Below are 20,366 nucleotides of genomic sequence, written 5' to 3'. Positions count from 1 at the left end.
AGATTTGGCGGCATTACCTGCTTGGTAATACGTGCCACATATATACAGACCATAAGAGCTTAAAGTATATCTTTACTCAGTCAGAGTTGAACATGTGACAAAGAAGATGGTTGGAACTAATTAAGGATTACGATTTGGAAGTACATTATCACCCTAGTAAAGCAAATGTAGTTGCAGATGCTCTCAGTCACAAAAGTTATTGCAATTGTTTGATAGTGAGAACAATGGGTTTGAATTTATGTCAAGAAATGGAAAAGTTGAATGCAGAAGTAATTCAACAAGGAAGTTTGACCAACATAATTGTTGAAGCTACTATTCAAGATCAAGTTATTGCTGCTCAAAAGGAAAACAAGGGTATATCCCATATCAAGGAAAGAGTCAGGGATGGAAAAGCAGAATGTTTTAGTATAGATGATGAAGATGTGTTATGGTTCAAGGATCGCCTGGTGGTACCAAAAGTTCCTGAGTTGCGGCAGTCAATTCTAGATGAGGCACATGCTACTAGGTTATTTATCCATCTGGGAAGCAACAAGATGTACCATGATTTGAAGCAAAGATTCTGGTGGACTAAAATGAAAATAGAGATTGCTAGATATATAGCAAAGTGTGATACCTGTTAAAAGGTGAAAGCTATACATTTGAGGTCTGCTGGTGAATTACAACCATTACCTATTCCATCTTGGAAGTGGGAGGACATAAGTATGGACTTTATTGTTGGTCTACCCAAGACATCAAAGGGATTTGACTCGGTATGGGTTATTGTAGATCGACTCACTAAGTCAGCACATTTTCTTCCAGTCAAGACCATATATCCTACGATCCAATATGCCAAGATGTATTTGGCAAGAATCATGAGTCTCCATGGAGTACCCAAGACTATAGTGTCAGATAGGGGTACACAGTTTGTCTCCAGCTTTTGGAAACACTTACATGCTTCGTTAGGTACCAAACTTCTGTATAGTACAGCTTATCATCCATAGACTGAAGGGCAGAATGAAAGAGTCAATCAAGTACTTGAAGACATGTTAAGATGTTGTGCCCTTAACTATTCTAATAAGTGGGATGAGTGCTTACCTTTGGCCGAGTTCTCATACAACAATAGTTATCAGGAAAGCATTAGAATGACTCCATTTGAAGCACTCTATGGTCATAGATGCAGAACATCGTTGAGTTGGTCTGAGCTAGGAGAGAGAAGATTCTTTGGAGTTGACCTTGTGAAAGAAACAGAAGACAAGGTTAGGCAAATATAGAGTAATCTGAAGATAGCTCAGTCCCGCCAAAAGAGTTATGCGGATAGACGACAGAGACCATTGGTATTCAACAAAGGAGATTTTGTATATCTGAAAGTATCACCAATGAAGGGAGTTAACCGTTTTGGTATTAAAGGAAAGTTGGCACCCCGATACATTGGGCCGTATCAAATTTTGGAGAGGTATGGAAAAGTGGCATATCGCTTGAAATTACCTGAACATCTCACAGCTGTGCATGATGTGTTCCATGTTTCTCAATTAAAGAAGTGTCTCCGAGTGCCTGAACAGAATGTTGAAGTTGAAGGAGTGGAACTAGAACCGGATTTAACTTATTCCGAATATCCTATCCGAGTGTTAGATCAGAAAGATCGTGTTACTCGAAGACGGACAATCAAGTTCTATAAAATACAATGGAATCAACATTCAGAAGAGGAAGCTACCTGGGAATCAGAAGATTACTTGTTAGAAAAGTTTCTAGAGTTTCTAGCGTCAATATAGAATAGAATAATGTTAGTTGAGCTCGGTTACTACAAATTGTATTTTGTAAAAGAACCTCAGTTGTTTTATGGAAAAGTTCTGGATGTTTTTGGATTGACACATTTCCTTTTCCATTACTTACTCTATGGCTTTGAATCTCGGGGCGAGATTTCTTTTAGGGGGAAGGATTGTAACACCTCGGGTGTTTAAAATACTAAAACCTGACATGTCATCATATGCATTGCAAAGCATTTGGCATTTGGTGAAAACTTTGAGATGCATACACTAAAACAAGTTTATATTCATGTGGTATGTGTTGAATTGTATTGTTTGACTTAAATTCAAAGTTTGTTTGGATTTTTGAATTTTTCGAGAAAACCCCGCTTTTCAGCATTTAAATCCTACCCTGAAAATCCATTTCAAAATCTAAGCATATTTTGGGGTTGAGCCCAAAAGCAAAAGTGTAGAGCTTGACAAGTTATACAAAGTTTGTTTTTGGAGTTTTTCAAGTTGGTTAGAAAAAATTTGAGTAATTCAAAAAGGCGTAATTCGTTAAATTTCCCTATTCAAATTCAAAAGTTCACTTCAAAATCTAGACCGAATTAGGAGATGGTTATAGAAGAAAAGTTGTAGAACTTTTGATTTTGAACAACTTTTGTTTTTGGAGATTTTTGAGTTGTTATGAAAATTTGAGAGTAATTTCTGAATTTTGGCGAATGGCATTTCTGTAATTTGAGTGAACAGTGTCCATCGCCGAAGCTACATTGCCGGCGTTTCCTTCTTCGGCGTTCCAGGCGCGGTCGTGGCCGTTTTGACGTCGCGCTGGCACGGTGAAGGCCACAGCGCAGCTTCCTCGAGCTTCTTGGCCCCCTTTATAGCCTGAGCCGCCGTCGTCTTTGCCCTTTCTTCTTGCTCTGTTTTCCCGTCGCCGCTGCTCCACTCCGGCGAGCCCGTGCCGTCGTTGTCTTGCTCCACCGTCGCTGATAAGCTAGTCCCAGCTCCGCCTTAACCTTATGCGTCCAACCGACCCACCAATTCAGTTTATCTCCACCGGAAACTCGCTGTCCACGTCTTTCTTCTTCACGGCCGGCGACCTTCCCGTCGCAAGCGCATCTCCGTGGCCAGTGCCCTCCAGTGAGCTGCTGTCCTTGCTCTGTGTACCTATGGCTTCATCTCGATACTGTGGTGCTTACTCCATAGTTGGTTGTTCATTTTGACCACTGCAGTCGCCGGTACACCATCGCCGACGACGTTTTGCTCCGCCGTGATCACTGTGATCGTCGTCACGCCTCTCCGTTGTTTCTCCGACCTCGCTCCTTGCTTCAACGCGTTCGGGGTGAGCCACTGGTGCTTCCTGGATCCCTTGTTTGAGCTCTACCGGTCGCACACCGCCGGCGTAGCGCTGACGTGCCACCGCATCCGCCATGGTCGACGACGAGCTAGTATAGGGCCGTAATCAGTGCTGATAGGGACGTCAATCGATGCGCCTAGACTTGGTGATTATTTTGGTACGTTGGTCGTCACCGGTGATCTCACCGTCGGTGAGAAATCGCCGGTCAGAGCCGTCGCTGCCGTGGTCAACGTCGGAGGTTGAAGATGACATGTGGGACCCGGTTGTCAGTGACTCAGCGTTCAAATGGATTTTTCTATTTTCAGATTTGAATGAATAGTGTCTATTTTTGTTATTTTTATGTAGATTTATTTAGAGCTCCAAAAATTATGAAAATTTTTGTGTGACTTCTCTGTGATGTATAGTATTTAAGAAAAATATGAAATAATGTTTTTCAGTAATTTTTGAATGTGATAAAAATTGCTCAATTTATTAATAAATGGATTTCCATGATTTTTCTAGGCTTATTTATTTATCCAAAAATTATGAAATTTGTTTTGCCACTTAGTTATCATGTAATGAACATTTACAAAAATTTTGAGCTCAATTGGAATAAGTTGATTTATTTCATAATTTTGAATTAAATAATTAATTCATAAAAGCAAATAGTAACCTTTAATGATTTAGGTTTTGTTTGAAATTTTGATTGAGTGATGACCTTGGATCATTAGTTGATAATGATCCTTGGCAATTGATTGGGTGTTGCGAAAAAGGTTTGATTAGTTGGACTTGCAACTGTACCGCGAAGGAAAGTTGTATTCAAATTATTAATTTTGCATCCATCATCGAGCATCATGTTTCGTATTCCACATCATGTTAAACATGGCATTGTTATTACATGTAGTAAACGAAGGTGAACACGTGGTAGTTAATCAAGTTGTTGAGGAGGTTAATCCGTCTGTTGAGGTCGGATCGAATACTTGTGAAACGTCGCAGGAGCCGGACTTTTCCGTCAACGAAGGCAAGCCCCGGATGCATACAACCCTACGTTGTGTTTTACAAATTAATTTTGCTTTTGCTTTCCATTACTGTATTAAGTGATTAGGAGTTAAGTAAGAGCCTAATTGGTGCATTACCATCCTTGTTATTCCATATTTACCATATTACCAGTTTTAAACTCGTATATGCCTAGTTTTGCTTAGCTATGCGTAGAACGATGAAAGTCGGGTGACTACCTGCCACCTGCAAGTTTTAAATGGAACATTGGTTATTTATGTTAGCATGTGATATGGGAATGTGGAGTAATAAATCTAGACCGGGCGGACTCGGTGTGTGTGAGCCACAAGACATGGAGGTCTTGTGAGCGGGTTCTTTCCGCCTGTGTCGGTTAAGGCACGTCCGTTGTTGAATTGCATGAGGTGAGAATTTGTAGTACTAACCACATACTCTGGTAAGCCTTTACTCGGCTATTCTATTATGAGAATGGCTACTCGCGCACTGGGAGTGCAGAGATGGCAGGAATAGCGTGTACCCACGTGGCCATGGGCTGGAATGGTGGAGTACTGTATTCTCGGGTGGCGCGGACCCGTTCTTGTTTTAGAGGATCCGAGGGTAGGTTGGTATATGTAGTTCAGGGACCTACATATGTCGTGTGGTCTGGAAGCCCCAGCTAAATTTTTAATCGGTTCGAATCATCGTTGCTCCTCGATTGTGGAGACTCAACTCACTGTTCATCATCATAGTATTAATAACTAGAACTTGAGAATGGTTGATGAAGGTGTTGGATATGAAGTTTCATGATCTCATTACGGATCGTGTCATCTTTGTATATGATTTTATGAAGTTTAAATTGTTGAAATAAAGAATTTTGTTAAAGAGCTTTTACGCTAAATAACTTTGATTATTGCTAAAACCATACCTTGAATCCCTGAGCTTGCATTCCTGAATTATCAGTTCTTATTTCGGTTAAGTCTTGTTGAGTACTTTTGTACTCAGGGTTCGTTGACCCTTGTTGCAGGTGAGCCTCATGAGCAGATCTGTTTTGGATCATGCTGCATGACAGTTGTACCTTGTGATGACAATGAGAAGTAAATGTGTGGCCCTTGGGCAGGGCAATCTCCTTGTGTGTTTTGTATTATATTATAATGCCACTCCACTACTACTATGGTTTGTAATAATTATCGAACTTAGTTTGTAAGGTTTGAAACAACTGGTTTGTAAACTATGTTATCGTAAGACTTCCGCTGTTTTTACTCTGGTGTAGATATTTGAATAAATGTTGTAATACTGCAATGACTCTATAACGTGATCCTGCTCGGAAATCGTGGATGATTCAGGGTTCCCCGAGGACACCCGACAGACTTCTTAAGTTAACAGGAACATATGCATTGTTGTCAAAGGTCGTTGGACAGTGACAAGTGCATGTGGGTCCCATAATTTAGGAGGTTCTGCCACACTTGCTGCCAAAAATGAGACATAAATTGAGTATGCTTATCAGACATAATTTTCTTGGGAACCCCATGTAGACACACTATCCTCTCCATATATAATTGGGCCAACTTTGGTCCTTTATAATGAGTCTTGACCGGTATAAAGTGAGCAACTTTAGTTAACTGATCCACTATCACCCATATTGAATCATAACCTCTCTACGTACATGGTAACCCAACAATAAAATCCATACCAACTTCTTCCCACTTCCACTCCGGTATCTTCATTAGTTGTAATAATCCTATAGGTCTTTCATGTTCAGCTTTCACTCTTTGACACGTATCGCATATAGCAACATCTCTCTTTAGTCCGTACCACCAATACTTCTCTTTTAGATTCAAGTACATCTTTGGTACTTCTGGGATGAATAGAGTAAGCAGACTCAAGTGCCTCACGAAGAATTGCATCTCGTATAGCCTTATTCTCAGACACACATAGTCTTTTCCCAAACCACAGAGTTCTATTATCATCCATATGGAATCCTGGTGCCTTGCCAATCACTATGTTCTCCGCTATCTCTTTCAACTTCACATCCTATAACTGGCCCTTGCGTATTTCTTGCTCTAGTGTGGGTTCTATCACCAACTCTACTGCATTAGTGACAAAGCCTAGGTGCAGTTGCTCAAATTCAACACACAACTCACTTGACATAGGTGCTACTTGCACCTTATTGGCATAACTCTTCCTGCTAAGAGCACCGGTAACAACATTTGCCTTTCTAGGATAATAGTGTACCTCTAGATCATAATCTTTAATCAACTCCAACCATCGATGTTGTCTCATATTCAGACCCATTTGAGTATAAATGTACTTTAGACTCTTATGATTAGTATAGATGTCACTCTTATGTCCGATAGATAGTGCCTCCATATTTTTAGAGTATGAACCACTGCTGCTAACTCCAAATCATGAGTAGGATAGTTTAGCTCATGCTTTCTCAACACTCGGGATGCATAGGCCACTACTCTTCCTTCTTGCATAAGAACACATCCCAGACCTTGACGAGATGCATCACAATAGATAGAAAAGTTCTTGCTCAAATTTGACAAAACCAATATGGGGCGGTAGTCAACCTCTTCAATTCTTCAAAGTTAGCATGACATGTTTTAAACCACATAAACTTAGCATTCTTCTCCAACAGAGCTATCATAGGCTTGGCAAGTTTAGAAAACCCTTCTATGAACCTTCTGTAGTATCCAGCTAATCCCAAGAAACTTTGAATATCTCCCACATCGGTTGGTGGTTTCCAATTCAACACATCTCTCACCTTGCTTGGATCTACTGCTATTCCACCATTAGAGACAACATGGCCTAGGAAAGAAACTTCTTTCAGCCAAAACTCACACTTGCTTCGCTTGGCATACAACTTGTGTTCTCTGAGCTTTTGCAAGACCAACCTTAGATGTTCAGCGTGCTCTTCTTCCATTTTGGAGAATACCAATATGTCATCGATAAATACCACCACAAACTTATCCAAAACTCCATGAACACCTTGTTCATCAAGTACATAAAGTATGCAGGTGCATCAGTCAATCCAAAGGACATAACGGTGTACTCATACAAACCATACATCATAGTAAAAGTTGTCTTGGGTATGTTAGTTGCACGAATCTTCAACTGATGATAACCAGAACGAAGATCAATCTTAGAGAAAACATAGGCACCTCTCAACTGATCAAACAAGTCATCAATTCTTGGTAGCGGATACTTATTCTTGATAGTAACCTCATTTAGTGACCGATAATCAACACACATTCTCTGGGTACCATCCTTCTTATCCACAAATATAACTGGTGCTCCCCAAGGTGATGAACTAGGACGAATGAAACCTTTCTCCTATAACTCCTTTATTTGTTTCTTGAGTTCCTCTAATTCATTAACCCCTATTCTATATGAATGCTTAGCTATAGGTGCAGTTTTAGGTAATAATTCAATAATAAACTCAATGTCACGGTCAGGTGGCATACCTGGTAAGTCATCGGGGAACATGTCTAGAAACTCATCCACTACTGAGTCCTCCTTGTTGACGCAATCATCAGGCTGGTTCACTGTGGCTATCGGTTGTGCTTGTACTACAACATCGACACTAATTCTATCCCCATTCAGTGCGGTCAAAACAACTACCTTCTCCTTACACTAAATTACTGCTTGTTGTTGCATCATCCAATCCATACCCAAAATAAGATCAATTCCTGCTGTTCTCAACACAATGGGGGTCACTTGAAACTCTACCCCCCTTAAGGATAGACTAGACGGGAGACAAAGGTAAGAAGCTTGCATACTACCTCTTGGTGAGTTTACTAATATAGGATCTTTCATGGCACATAAGGGTATGCTATGTATTCTAACAAATGCTTGTGACATTAATGAATGCGAAGCTCCAGAATAAAAAAGAACAGTGGTAGGAGTTGAGTTGACATTGAACATACCGAGCATGACTTATGGTTCCGCAAGCACCATCTTTGTAGACACATGATTCACCTTGCCTGTGTTGGGCGCTGGCTTCTGGTAACTATTCTGCCTCTATGGGGTCTGCTGGTTTGGCTTCTTAAGGCAATTATAAGATAGGTGACCCTCTTTACCACAGCGGAAACACTTGTTGGGAGTGCTAGGGGCACTAGTCTTCATGGGAGGATTGTTAGGTGTTCCTGGGCATGGTGTCTGCTGGTCACTCTGCTGCTGGGGATGTTGATTGCCATTCTGCTGCTGGTACGGTGGACATTGCTGATTTGGGTTGCGCTGAGGGTACTGACCATGATTCCACTGATTGGATGGTCCCTGGTACCTCTGCTGGAAGCCTTGCTGAGGATTGGTGCGCGGACGAGTATTGCTTCTAGAGGCCTGTCCCTAAAGCCTCCTCTTCTTAGCCTCCATCTCTTTACGCTTGTTGTCAATAACAATAGCATGATTCACCAGCGTCTAGAAATTGGGGTATGTATTGGACATAAGCTGGAGTTGCAGACCATCATATAGACCCTTGAGAAAGTGGCGTTGCTTATTAGCATCATCAGTCACCTCATTCGAAGCGTAACATGACAACTGAGTAAATTTGTCATGATACTCAGCCACAGACATAGATCCCTGCTTCAGAGCTCTGAATTCCTCCTGCTTGAGCTCTATCAATCCTTTAGGTATGTGGAAAGATCTGAAATTCTCTCTAAACTCTTGCCAGGTGATAGGAGGAGCATTGGCAGGACGTCCATACTTGAATGCCTCCCACTAGTCTTGAGCTTATCCCTAGAGTTGTCCTGATGCGTACAACACCTTATGCTGGTCATCGCACTACGCTTTGTTGAGTTGCTTTTCCACCGCACGAAGCCAATCATCTGCTTCTAGTGGATTAGTGGCATGAGAAAACACTAGGGGACGGCCCTTCAAGAATTCACCACACTTGTCATGCGGTGCTCCACCAATTGGTTGATTCTGCTGATTCTGCACCAGAGGTTGCATAAGTTGTGTCTGCACTGCCAGAAGTTGCTCAATAGTAGGTGGCGGTGGTGGTGGTGGATGTGGGGGAACACCTCCACAACCTTGGCCTCTTCCTCTTTCAGACATCTAACATCCAACACAAATATTCAAGATTTAGAGATTTCCAAATTATATGCACTTATAGAGATATAGAATACGCTCTGAAAATTTTCTGGACGAGTTCCAACATCAGCAGCTCAGTAAAATAGTCATATAGCGAGTTCCAAATATCCAAAAGAGACATACTTTATATGGTTCGAAATCTTAAGAAATTATCTACAACTTTTATTCAAACCACAATCCCAGATTTCGTTATTAGATTACTCAAAAACAGGATACAACTGAAACTATTCTAGATTCTAGACTGCACAAAAACTTCAAATTAAAACAACTATATCTCTCAAACAAGATAAGGTATAGGGGTGATTCCAGTGGCATTAGAAAGATACTTAAGTCTAGTTATTCCCATAAAAATCTCATAATTTTTGGTCAAGTATATTTAGATTGGCATTGAGATAAGGGTAGACTGCTCCAAAAAACAGATCCGAAAGAACAAGATGTACCAAACCCAACTATTTATTTATTGACTCAAACTTTAATATTCTTAACTATGGAACTTGCGGATATGCCCACAAAGTTCCATCACTCATTACAAAAATCCAACTCACACATGAACATAATAATAAATCAACTAGGCACACCAAAGTTCACACCACACTTCTAGACTCGACTTGACTCAACTTGACCCGTACTACTATCGTCTTATCACATAAAAAGGACTCCAACTCCTATGGGCGAAATTTATGGGGTGGCTCCTCATACATCCTTGGCAGGTTGAGGCACACCCTTTGCTCATCTATCACTTGTCGGTATCTCTTAAGGGTCGCCTCCTGTGCCTTCAACTGATCTTCCAGCCATCGATTCTTGTCTACTGATTCATAGGCATAGTTCACCATCACTTGAGTAGTTGGATCCGTGCCTTCAGGGTCCATTATTGCCAATCCCAAGTCAGGGTGTTGGCGAGGGAGGAAGCGATATTGATCTTCCTTCATATCATCAAAACGACGACCATGGAGACCCATGCAGGCTACAATGGCTGCATCTTCTATGCTATCTTCCATGGTGGCACAGTGAGCATGATGCGCATAGTTTGAGTCCAGCTGGTATGCGTCCTTTTGTTCATCCCTGATGGAGATGCACACCCTGGTCTTCTAATAAGTGTCCTCCAGAGGATGCGTATGCTCGTTGCAGACGTACTCCACAGTTGCGTGCCAATCAGCGTAGTAGGTCTGAAGAATCCTCATAAGTCGGTGGTGCGAGGCGGAGGATTCACACCCCGGCTTGTACTAGACCTTCATAGTCCATCCTAGGGGAGGGATTAGCTCATCCTCTTGAATGGCGTCCTCGTCCTCATCATCATCAGACAATGCAACAACCTCCACTTCTTCGGGTTCTTCTTCAGGCTCTTCCTGGAATGGCTCCGGCGTAGGTGCAGGTGCTGGCGAATCGACTTCTTGCTCCTGGGGTTTCTCCTCCTCACATGGCTCCATGGACTCATACAAGCTATGAGGCGGATAGTAGCCTTTGGTGCTGATGCGAGCGGTCTTATTGGCACGAGGCATCAATAGAATTAGATTTAGTTAGATTAGAAGCAATAATTTTCACAATAGAGTGAGGCCAAAGAAGTATAACATTTAGCAAATAACAAGAGTGAGATGGGAAGCATGAATTGAGTGAAGCAAAAGAGGCTAAAATGACCATTGCTAACTAGGCTTGTGTCCTATAGTTAACACGGCTCTGATACCAATCTGTCACCCAATTTTAAGGATGAAATGTGATGCAAAATCTTATGTGCGCCTAGAGATCAGTCACACACATAAGCTGACAAATTATAAATAGTATCATCACAAGTGTTTATTACATCACAAATAATAAGACAAAGTCTTCACATAAATATAGCGGAAGTATAAAGATAAATCTCTTGAGGAAGCTCTATATAACAGGGACATCAACTGGTTGACCACAAGTCTAGTAATCCTTAGGAAAGTCATCATTACCATAGCCATCTGTTACCCATCCAGGATTTTTATCCAAATAATGAAAATAAATAAGCATAAGTACATGTCGTACTCAACAAGTGTAACATGGGGTTCATGAGGCTCAAAAGGCTTGACATAGGTTTCATAGCATTCAGCTTTTAGTTGTCACAATTTTAGCATAAGAGTAGCAACAAGTTATTTTAAATCCCATAGTAAAACACATGATTAATGTAAACAAGAATAACGAATAGCATAAACGGATAATTCTTAGTGATCATCTATTCCATAAGGGTTCAAGGCCGCTCGTGACCGTGAGCACGATTGATATACCAGTTTTACACTCTGCAGAGGTTGTACACTTTCACTAAGAGTCATGATACCCATATGCCCGGGTAAATTACTCCCAAAACACTTCCAAGGTGAGCAAGCAGGGGTCACAATGAAGCCTTTCAAAGGTTCATCTAACAAGTTAGGGCCATTAGATTAACTCGGCAAATAGATGTAGAGGCCGCACTATACTCGATTCGTCAAGCCATTCTTATGCCAATAAAGGTAACCTCTAACAAGCTAGAAAAGGTCCTCATACTTAGCTAAAGCTAGAGCCAAGTAGCCCTCATAGCTATACTATAAGTCCTGGATGTTCGCTTATAGATAAGTCCTTAGGGAGAGGAATCTGAAGCATTTAGAAAGTAGCTAAATACTCCAACCCCCTATTTCCATGTTGCTAAAAAGTCATGTTTTAATGTTTATTGCATATGCCATTAGTCAAGTTACAAGATCATGGTTTAATTGAGCACTAGCAAAGCTACCCAATGCATATCCCGTTGGAGACAAGGTATAAGTTCAATACTAGGGAATCCCTATCATGGTGACACATGCAACATGAATTAAATGTATTAAAGTTGATAGGAAACAAGGATGATCCCATGCCATACTTACCTTGAACAAAGTGCTCCTACTGATCTTGCTCATCAAAGTAATACTCTTGGTCACCCACATATTGCTCACCGTCTATACTCGATAATCACAGCAAGATACAAGCATCCAGAAGCAATCATGCATAGCAAACAAAAACTATAGATTAGAATAGTACACCATAGCATAAAATCAAGGTGAAAAGTTTGTAAAATGAATCTACATCACGCTATGAACACATAGACGCGAAGATCACAAAAATCGGAGCTAAAACAAATAAGTTATGAATTAAACAAGATTTCCTTTAGTAAAATAATGATTAAATCTATTCTTGAATTTTAAAAGTTGAAAATATTCATAATAGTAGTACGAACATGTAGATTATAGAATTACAAACCTAACACAAGTTGAACGGATCAAATCAGAGTTAAAATGAAGATTTTATGGCCTACAGAAGGCAGTGGGAGTTTTGTAAATAGATGAAACTTGATTTTTGAATTTAAAATAATTAAAATCTGATTTTAGACCAAACCAGAGACTGCGGCCACAATTTGAAGAAAAGACAGGGGCTCTTTAACAAAAGTTCAAGGACGGCGGGTTAAGATCCAAATAATTGTAAGGGCCTTTTTGCAAAACGACACACGAAAGGGTATCTTCTAATCTGGGCCATTGATCTCAGATCGGGCGGTGCAAATCAGATCGCGGAACAGAGGTCGCCGGAGCGGCGCTGTGCACGGTGGCGCCATGGCTGAAGAGGCTCGGTGTTGGGGTATGACCCCGGATACCCATGGCAGACCACATGGGCTACGCCCCTAGGGGCGGCCCAGCCCACAAGACGAAGCCTTACGGGGCACGGCGCTGCTCGACGCATCCCGGAAGACACCGGGAAGATATCCTGAAGATACTACGAGATCTATTACGATACATATGATCCCATGATTTCTGTAACCTGTTATTACTTTCTGGTTATCTCCTAGATCTAACTGACTTGTAACCCTACCCCCCAGACTATATAAGGCGGGTAGGGACCCCCTCCAAACACACGCAATATCATACGATAGCCAATACAATCCAACATACCACAAGAGTAGGGTATTACGTCATGTCGATAGCCCAAACCTATCTAACTCTTGTGTCTTAGTTGCCTTCTTGTTCTCGATTACACGCATCTCTGTCAATCAATCTACCTTTGTGGGATACCCCTCGAAGGACTGACGACGATATTCTGTCGATAGTTGGAGCGCTAGGTAGGGGTGTACGTGTTGTTTCCATGTGGAACAAGATGGTACATTTTGTAGGCTCTTTGTCCCTCCCATAGCTCAGCTAGATCTTCACGGTCGGATTGATCTCATGGATCATCAACGCTGATGGAGTCGGAGAGCTCATCGAGCCGGCGCAGATCAATACTGTGCTGATCACCCCAACACCTGCGACTACAGATCTGATCTCAGAACCACCTCCGAGGTCGCTTTCAACGAGAATTCGCTGGCCGCTCCCTCGCTACCCAAGGAAGCAAATCAACAATGACAATCTGATCGCATCCATCGATCAGGTTGGCCAGAAGCTCGCCAATTGCCCCTCCATCGCAAAATCAGCCCCGACCACTATGGTCCAGCGCTGACCACCCTCTGATTCAGATCTATCGGAGGCGGATCGGGAAACTCTAGGGGTTACGGCCCCACCCTTTGGGCTCACTAGCGTTGCCGCTGCCTATCAAGATGCCCTAAGGGGCAAAATCGCCGACCAGGTTAGAGATATCCATCCTCTCGCCGACCAGATTGCCGACCAGCTCCCACCGGCTGTCAACATGCTACATGTCGGCCAATGCCCCGGAGCATCCCTCCAAACCATCCTGGAGGAGAATCCATACTCTGAGACCAAGGGCTCTATGGAGACTGTCATCGAAACCACCGCCGAACAACCTCCTTTCCCTCCCTTCTATGGAGGCACAATCTTCAATGTCAGCGTCGATAGACCCCCACGAGAAGGGGAACCTAAGGAGGACTATGCCGCCCATGTCAATAGGAACATCAACCGTGCACAGTGCCGAGCAAATGAAGCCCCTTGTGCTAGCCGAAGCTGCTCACAATGATTAGCTCGACTCACAAGGAAGGCCATGCCAACTCCAACACAACCTCAATGACGAATTTGTCTGTGTTGACGGCCATGTCATCTACAAGACCCCAAGCACCAACTTAGCCATGACCACCAACAAGCTCGCCTGGCTCCCACAGACACTAGAGGTCACCAAGGTCACCGCCATGCTTAAAGCGATGCACTCCTAGGTCAATGAGATCCACCAGGATCAGAAACCTTCCTACTCGATGAGCTTGATTCACCGATCAGCCGCGCTAAGATCTAATCGCCGTCCTAGCCAAAGTCATTTTGCCGACCAGCACCGTGATGATGGACAACCTCTCTAGGGGGAGCCAGGGGCAACCGCATCGACCACCCTTGCCAACACGACCAGGACGTCCGAGCACACCTCAAGAATCTTTGGGATGCGTGACGACGTATCGACGAGCACCGTTTTCTTGCCATGAAGAAGTATGCGGCCGTCAAGAGTACGAGCAAGAGTTTGGTAATCCGGACTCAGCCCTCCTACCACTCAACGGTGACAATGCCACAGATCACGACGGCGATGATCCTTGAGGGCCTCAAGCATTCACAAGGCACTCTGGACACTCCAGTGGCCCCATGGTTTCAAAATCACTAGGGTCAAGCCCTACGAAAGACGGATGAACCCACACAGTGGCTACAAGCTTATGCTAGTGCTGTGCATGCCGCCAGGGGAGATACCAGCATCATGGCTAACTGTCTTCCCATCATGCTCATGCCAACTATGATGAACTGGTACACAAGCCTCACCCCAAACTCCATCGGATCCTAGGAAGAGCTGAAGAAGGTCTTCACCAATAACTACATAACCACGTGTACTCGGTCGGGCACCAAGCACGATCTGAACTGCATTTACCAGAAGCCTTCCGAGCTCCTCCATAGCTACATCAGATGCTTTTCTGAGATGAGGAATTCTATTCCCAACATCATGGAAGCAGAGGTCATCACCACCTTCGTCCGAGGACTCCATCACTGTGACCTCCGCTCCAAGTTTAATCACAAGCCGCCTAAGGGGATTGGCGAGATGATTACAACCGCCGATCAGTACACTGACACCAAAGAGGATGAAGTACGCTTCAACGAGGATGTGGGCACTCATTGCCCAACTCGCCGCAGCGATGATTGACCCAACAACCGATGCCACAGTGACCGCCGCTACGATGACCGCAGTCACCATCGGGACAGTGGCCATGATCAGCCAGAAGGGTCCAAATCTGGTCAATATCGCCGCCGCTGACCAGACCACATCGTCGCTACCATTGACAAACCTCAAGCCAAGCGCAACTATGACAAAGCAGTACAAGAAGATTCTCAAAGGCCCCTGCCCTTTCCACAAAAATAGCAAGCATAAGATGAAGGACTGCCTTGGCTTGGCTAAGGAATTCCAAACTAAAAAGCCAGACGACGACAACAACGATGGAGTCAGAGACTGCTGACCACCTAGGGGCAACAACAACGCTTTTTAGGATCACGATAAAGTGGTCGCAACCATCTTTGGGGGCCTCGGTGCCACCGAGAGTAGAAGAGATTGGAAGCTCACTGCCCGTCGGGTGCTCGCTGTCAACGTGGAAGACGCCGTCGCCAACCCCAGCTATCGCCCCAGGTCCAAGGTCCCCATCAGCTTCAGTAGGGCCGACCAGTGGGCGGACATCCCTTACATAGGGCATTTGCCCCTCATCCTTGATGCAACCGTCCAAAAAGTGCTTTTCAAAAAAGTGCTCATTGACGGCGGGAGCGCTCTGAACCACCTCTTTGTCGGAGCCCTAAAGGAGCTAGGCCTTGGGATAGGAGACCTCACACCCTCCGACTCCTCCTTCTGGGGTGTGGTACCTAGTAGGGCATCCAAACTGCTTAGAGAGATCACCCTCCTAGTATAGTTCGGCACGGCCAGCAACTACCACGTCGAGCACATCAACTTCTACGTTGCTGACTTCAACTCCACCTATCACGCCATACTTGGTCGGCCAGCTCTGGCCAAGTTCATGGCCATACCACACTATGCCTATCTAGTGCTAAACATGCCTTTGCCTACAGGAGTCCTAGCCCTATAGGCCAACCTCTCCATCACCTATGCCTATGAGACAGAGAGTCTCGCCCTCGCCAAAGCCACCGACCTCTTCATTCAAATGGCTAGCGTGGTCACCGATGCCAAGACAGTGCCCGCCGATGACATGGATATCCTAGCTCTAGAGCCTCCTCGCGCCTCTGCCAAATCCTAGGAAACAAAGGAGGTCAGCCTCGGCCTCGATGACCCCTCTAAGACCATGAAGATTGGGGCTCACCTTGACCCCAAATAGGAAAGCACACTTGTCTCCTTCCTACGTGCCAATGCTGATGTGTTTGCTTGGAAACCTATAGACATGTCGGGGGTACCATGGGAGAAGATCAAGCACTCCTTGAATGTCTCGCTGACCACCAAACCGATCAAGCAGAAACTCTGATGATTCATGCTAGACAAGGAGGCTATTAGGGTAGAAATAAAATGGCTCCTAGCTACCGGATTTATTAAAGAAGTGTATCATCCTAAGTGGTTAGCAAACCCTATTCTCGTTTAAAAAAAGAATAAAGAATGGAGAATGTGCGTTGATTACACTGATCTCAACAAACACCGCCCTAAAGACCCCTTCAGTCTGCCTTCGATAGACGAGGTTGTAGATTCCACCGCTGGCTATGAACTACTCTCCTTCCTCAATTGTTACTCTAGCTATCACCAGATAACCCTCAAGGAAGACGACCAGATCAAGACATCATTCCTCACGCCTTTTGGTGCATACTGCTATACCACCATGTCCTTTGGACTCAAGAACACTGGGGCAACCTACCAAAGGGCCATCTAGATGTGCCTTGATCAACAGATCAGCCGCAACATCGAAGCATACATCGACGATGTCGTCGTCAAGTCCAAGACCGCCGAAAATCTCATCGCCGACCTCGAAGAAACGTTCGCCAACCTGAAAAGGTACAGATGGAAGTTGAACTCTTCAAAGTGCATCTTTGGAGTTCCATCCGACATACTCCTAGGCTACATCGTTAGCACCTGTGGCATCGAGCCCAACCCCAACAAGGTCTCCGCCATTACCAACATGAAATGGCCAACTTGCGTAATGGACATATAGAAGCTTACTGGCTGCATGGCTGCTCTTAGCCGCTTTATATCGCGCCTTGGCAAAAAGGGATTACCATTCTTCAAACTCCTCAAGGCCATCGAGTGCTTCTCCTAGTCGGATGAGGCAGACACAACTTTTGAGCAGCTCAAGTTGTTTCTAATAAAGCCTCCGATCATGACGATGCCTCGACCAGACAAAACTCTACTGATCTACATCGCCACCACTTCTCGCGTCGTTAGCACAGCTATCATCATCGAACGCGACGAGGCTGAGCACACCTATAAGGTGCAACGTCCGGTCTACTTCATCAGCGAGGTCCTTAATGAGCCCCAAACTCGTTACCCTCAAGTTCAGAAATTGCTATACGCTATTCTGATGACGTCACGCAAGCTCCACCATTACTTCGAGTATTACAAAATCGCTGTGGTCACCGAGTTCCCTCTGGGGGACATCCTCCACAACAAAGAGGCCAATGACCACATCATCAAGTGGGTTGTCGAGCTCAGCACTTACTCCATCGAATTTAGAAGCAGGCCTACCATCAAGTCATAGGTGCTCACTGAATTCATTGCTGAGTGGACCGAGATCCAAGAGCCCATCCCCGCTACTTGCCCCGACCACTAGGTGATGTACTTCGACAATGCCCTCAACATCAACGATGCTGGTGCTGGCATTTTATTCATTACACCGACCAAGGACAAGCTCTGATACATTCTTCAAATACATTTTCCAGCCTCTAACAATGCCACCGAATACAAAGCATGTCTCCACGAACTCCATATAGCCATCAAGCTCGATGTCAAATGCCTCATGGTATACGAAGACTCCGCGCTAGTCATCAATCAGCTCAACAAAGACTGGTCCTACTCCAGTGAGAAATGGATGCATATTGCGCTGAAATCAGGAAACTTGAAGGGAAGTTCTATGGTATCGAGTACCACCATGTGGTACGAGATCAAAATTAGCTTGCCGACCACCTATCTAAGATAGGCTCTTCTCATGCCATGATTCTGCCTAGGGTCTTCATTCAAGACCTCTTTGCATCGTCTATTAAGGAAGAGAAGGAAGTTCAAGAAATTCCCCCCGCTGAGCAGTTGGTACTTACAGTACATTCGCCGGCCACCGACTGGAGGGAACAGTTCATCAAGTACCTCAACAGCGCTGACATACACACCAACAAAACTAAAACTAAATGCCTAATCCATCGAAGCAAACATTACGTGCTGGTAGATGGGAACTTGATGAGGAAAAATGCCAAGGAAGGGATACTGTAGAAATGCATCACCCAAGAAGAGGGAGTGAAACTACTTCTCGAAATTCACTATGGTTCCTACGGCAACCACGCAACCTCGAGAAACCTGGTCAACAAAGCTTTTTGAGCTGGTTTTTAATGGCCCATGGCCATCACCGATGCAGAAGACCTCGTCCGATGTTGTGAAGGATACCAATTTTTCGCCAAGCAAATACACATACCGACATAAGAACTGCAAACTATCCCAAATTTCTATCCTTTTACATGCTAGGTACTAGACATGATCGGGCCTTTCAAGCCAGCACCAGGTGGTTTCTAGTATGTGTATGTCACCATCGACAAGTTCTCCAAGTGGATCGAATACAAATCGCTTATTTCGGCCACTGCTAAGAAGGCAGTCGAGCTCTTTGAAGATATCATCCACAGATTCGGTCTCCTAAACAGCATTATCACCAACCTCGGTACTACATTCACTGGTCATCATTTTTGGGACTTTTGCGAAGACCGATGCATCTCCGTTAAATATGTCTTCGTTGCCCATCCTAGTGCCAACGGCTAGGTCAAATAGGCGAACGGCATGATCCTCGATGCCCTTAAGAAGAGGCTATATCAGAAAGAGGAAAAGCATCTGGGCAGATGGCTCAAGGAGCTCCCAGCTGTGGTCTGGGGACTGCGCACTCAAGCTAGTCACAGCACCGGTGTATCTCCTTACTTTTTGGTCTATGGCTCTGAGGCCGTACTTCCAGCGGATAGTGCCTTCCGAGCACCAAGGGTGGAACATTATAATGAAGAGCAAGCCGTAGTTGTTCAGATAGAGGATGTCGATAGGGCTGAAGAAGAACACCTGATCACCTGCTTCCGCATAGCCAAATATCTAGAAGGCTTATGGAGATACTACAACCGCAAAATCAAAGGTCATTCATTTGCTGTTGGCGACCTCATTCTCCATAGAAAACAGAAAACTGAAGGGATGCACAAGCTCTCATCCCCCTAGGAAGGGCCTTACGTGGTCAAAGAGGTTACCCGACCAGGGTCTTACCGGCTATGTGACTCGGACGGAATCCATATCCCCAATTCATGGCACATCGAGCACCTTATACGTTTCTATCCTTGAAATGCTCTAGATATGTATTCTCCACTCTATAATGAATTAAGTTTTGGTCGCCATAATTTGTCTCCATTATTTCTCCATTACGAATTAATGTCCATTTGCGGTCGACAGCTCTAAATTACTCCTTAACAAACTCCAATTCGTGATCTCCATAACCGCTCCACCACATTTCTCCATATCTCCAAGATACTTCACCAACCGCCGAGCAACACACGTTCTGCTCTGTGCTCTTTGGAGAAGACCTAGTCTCTGATCTCACCCTACACGTGCTATGGGCTCCGCGCTCTATGTTATGGGTGGTCGACTGCGGTTCCTTGGTCACACCTATTCCACCTACACATGCATGGGCTCCGCACTCGACGTTATGGAATATGGGCTAGCCAAGGCCAAGAGCTCAGTAACGAACTAACTGCTTGGGCGCTACTTATACTATGTATAATCACGTTAAGGTTAACACTATAATGATTTTTTCACTAAAATACTGGCAAACTGCATAAACATGCATGTCACTTTATAACATTTATACACATACATAAGTGTTTATCTGTGCCCTTGCACATTTTAACTACCCTCTTCAGTTGTTACAGATTACTCTCCAAGTAGGTCATCGGGCTTGGCCTTCACCATCCATCTCGCCGAATAGGTCAACATCACTGGCCAGCCTCCTTGCCGTGTCCTCCACCTCATCTTCCTGCTGCCGCAGCTTCGTCGTGCCCGTCCCTCTGGCAAATCCGGCCCCTATCACTTGCAGATCGATGGAGGGGTAGTGGGACTGGACCACCGCTAGGGCATGGGTCACAGTGGAGGCG

Source organism: Miscanthus floridulus, chromosome 19, assembly GCF_019320115.1.
Source record: "Miscanthus floridulus cultivar M001 chromosome 19, ASM1932011v1, whole genome shotgun sequence".
NCBI classification, from domain to species: Eukaryota; Viridiplantae; Streptophyta; class Magnoliopsida; order Poales; family Poaceae; genus Miscanthus; species Miscanthus floridulus.
Note: the sequence above shows the minus strand (reverse complement) of the source record.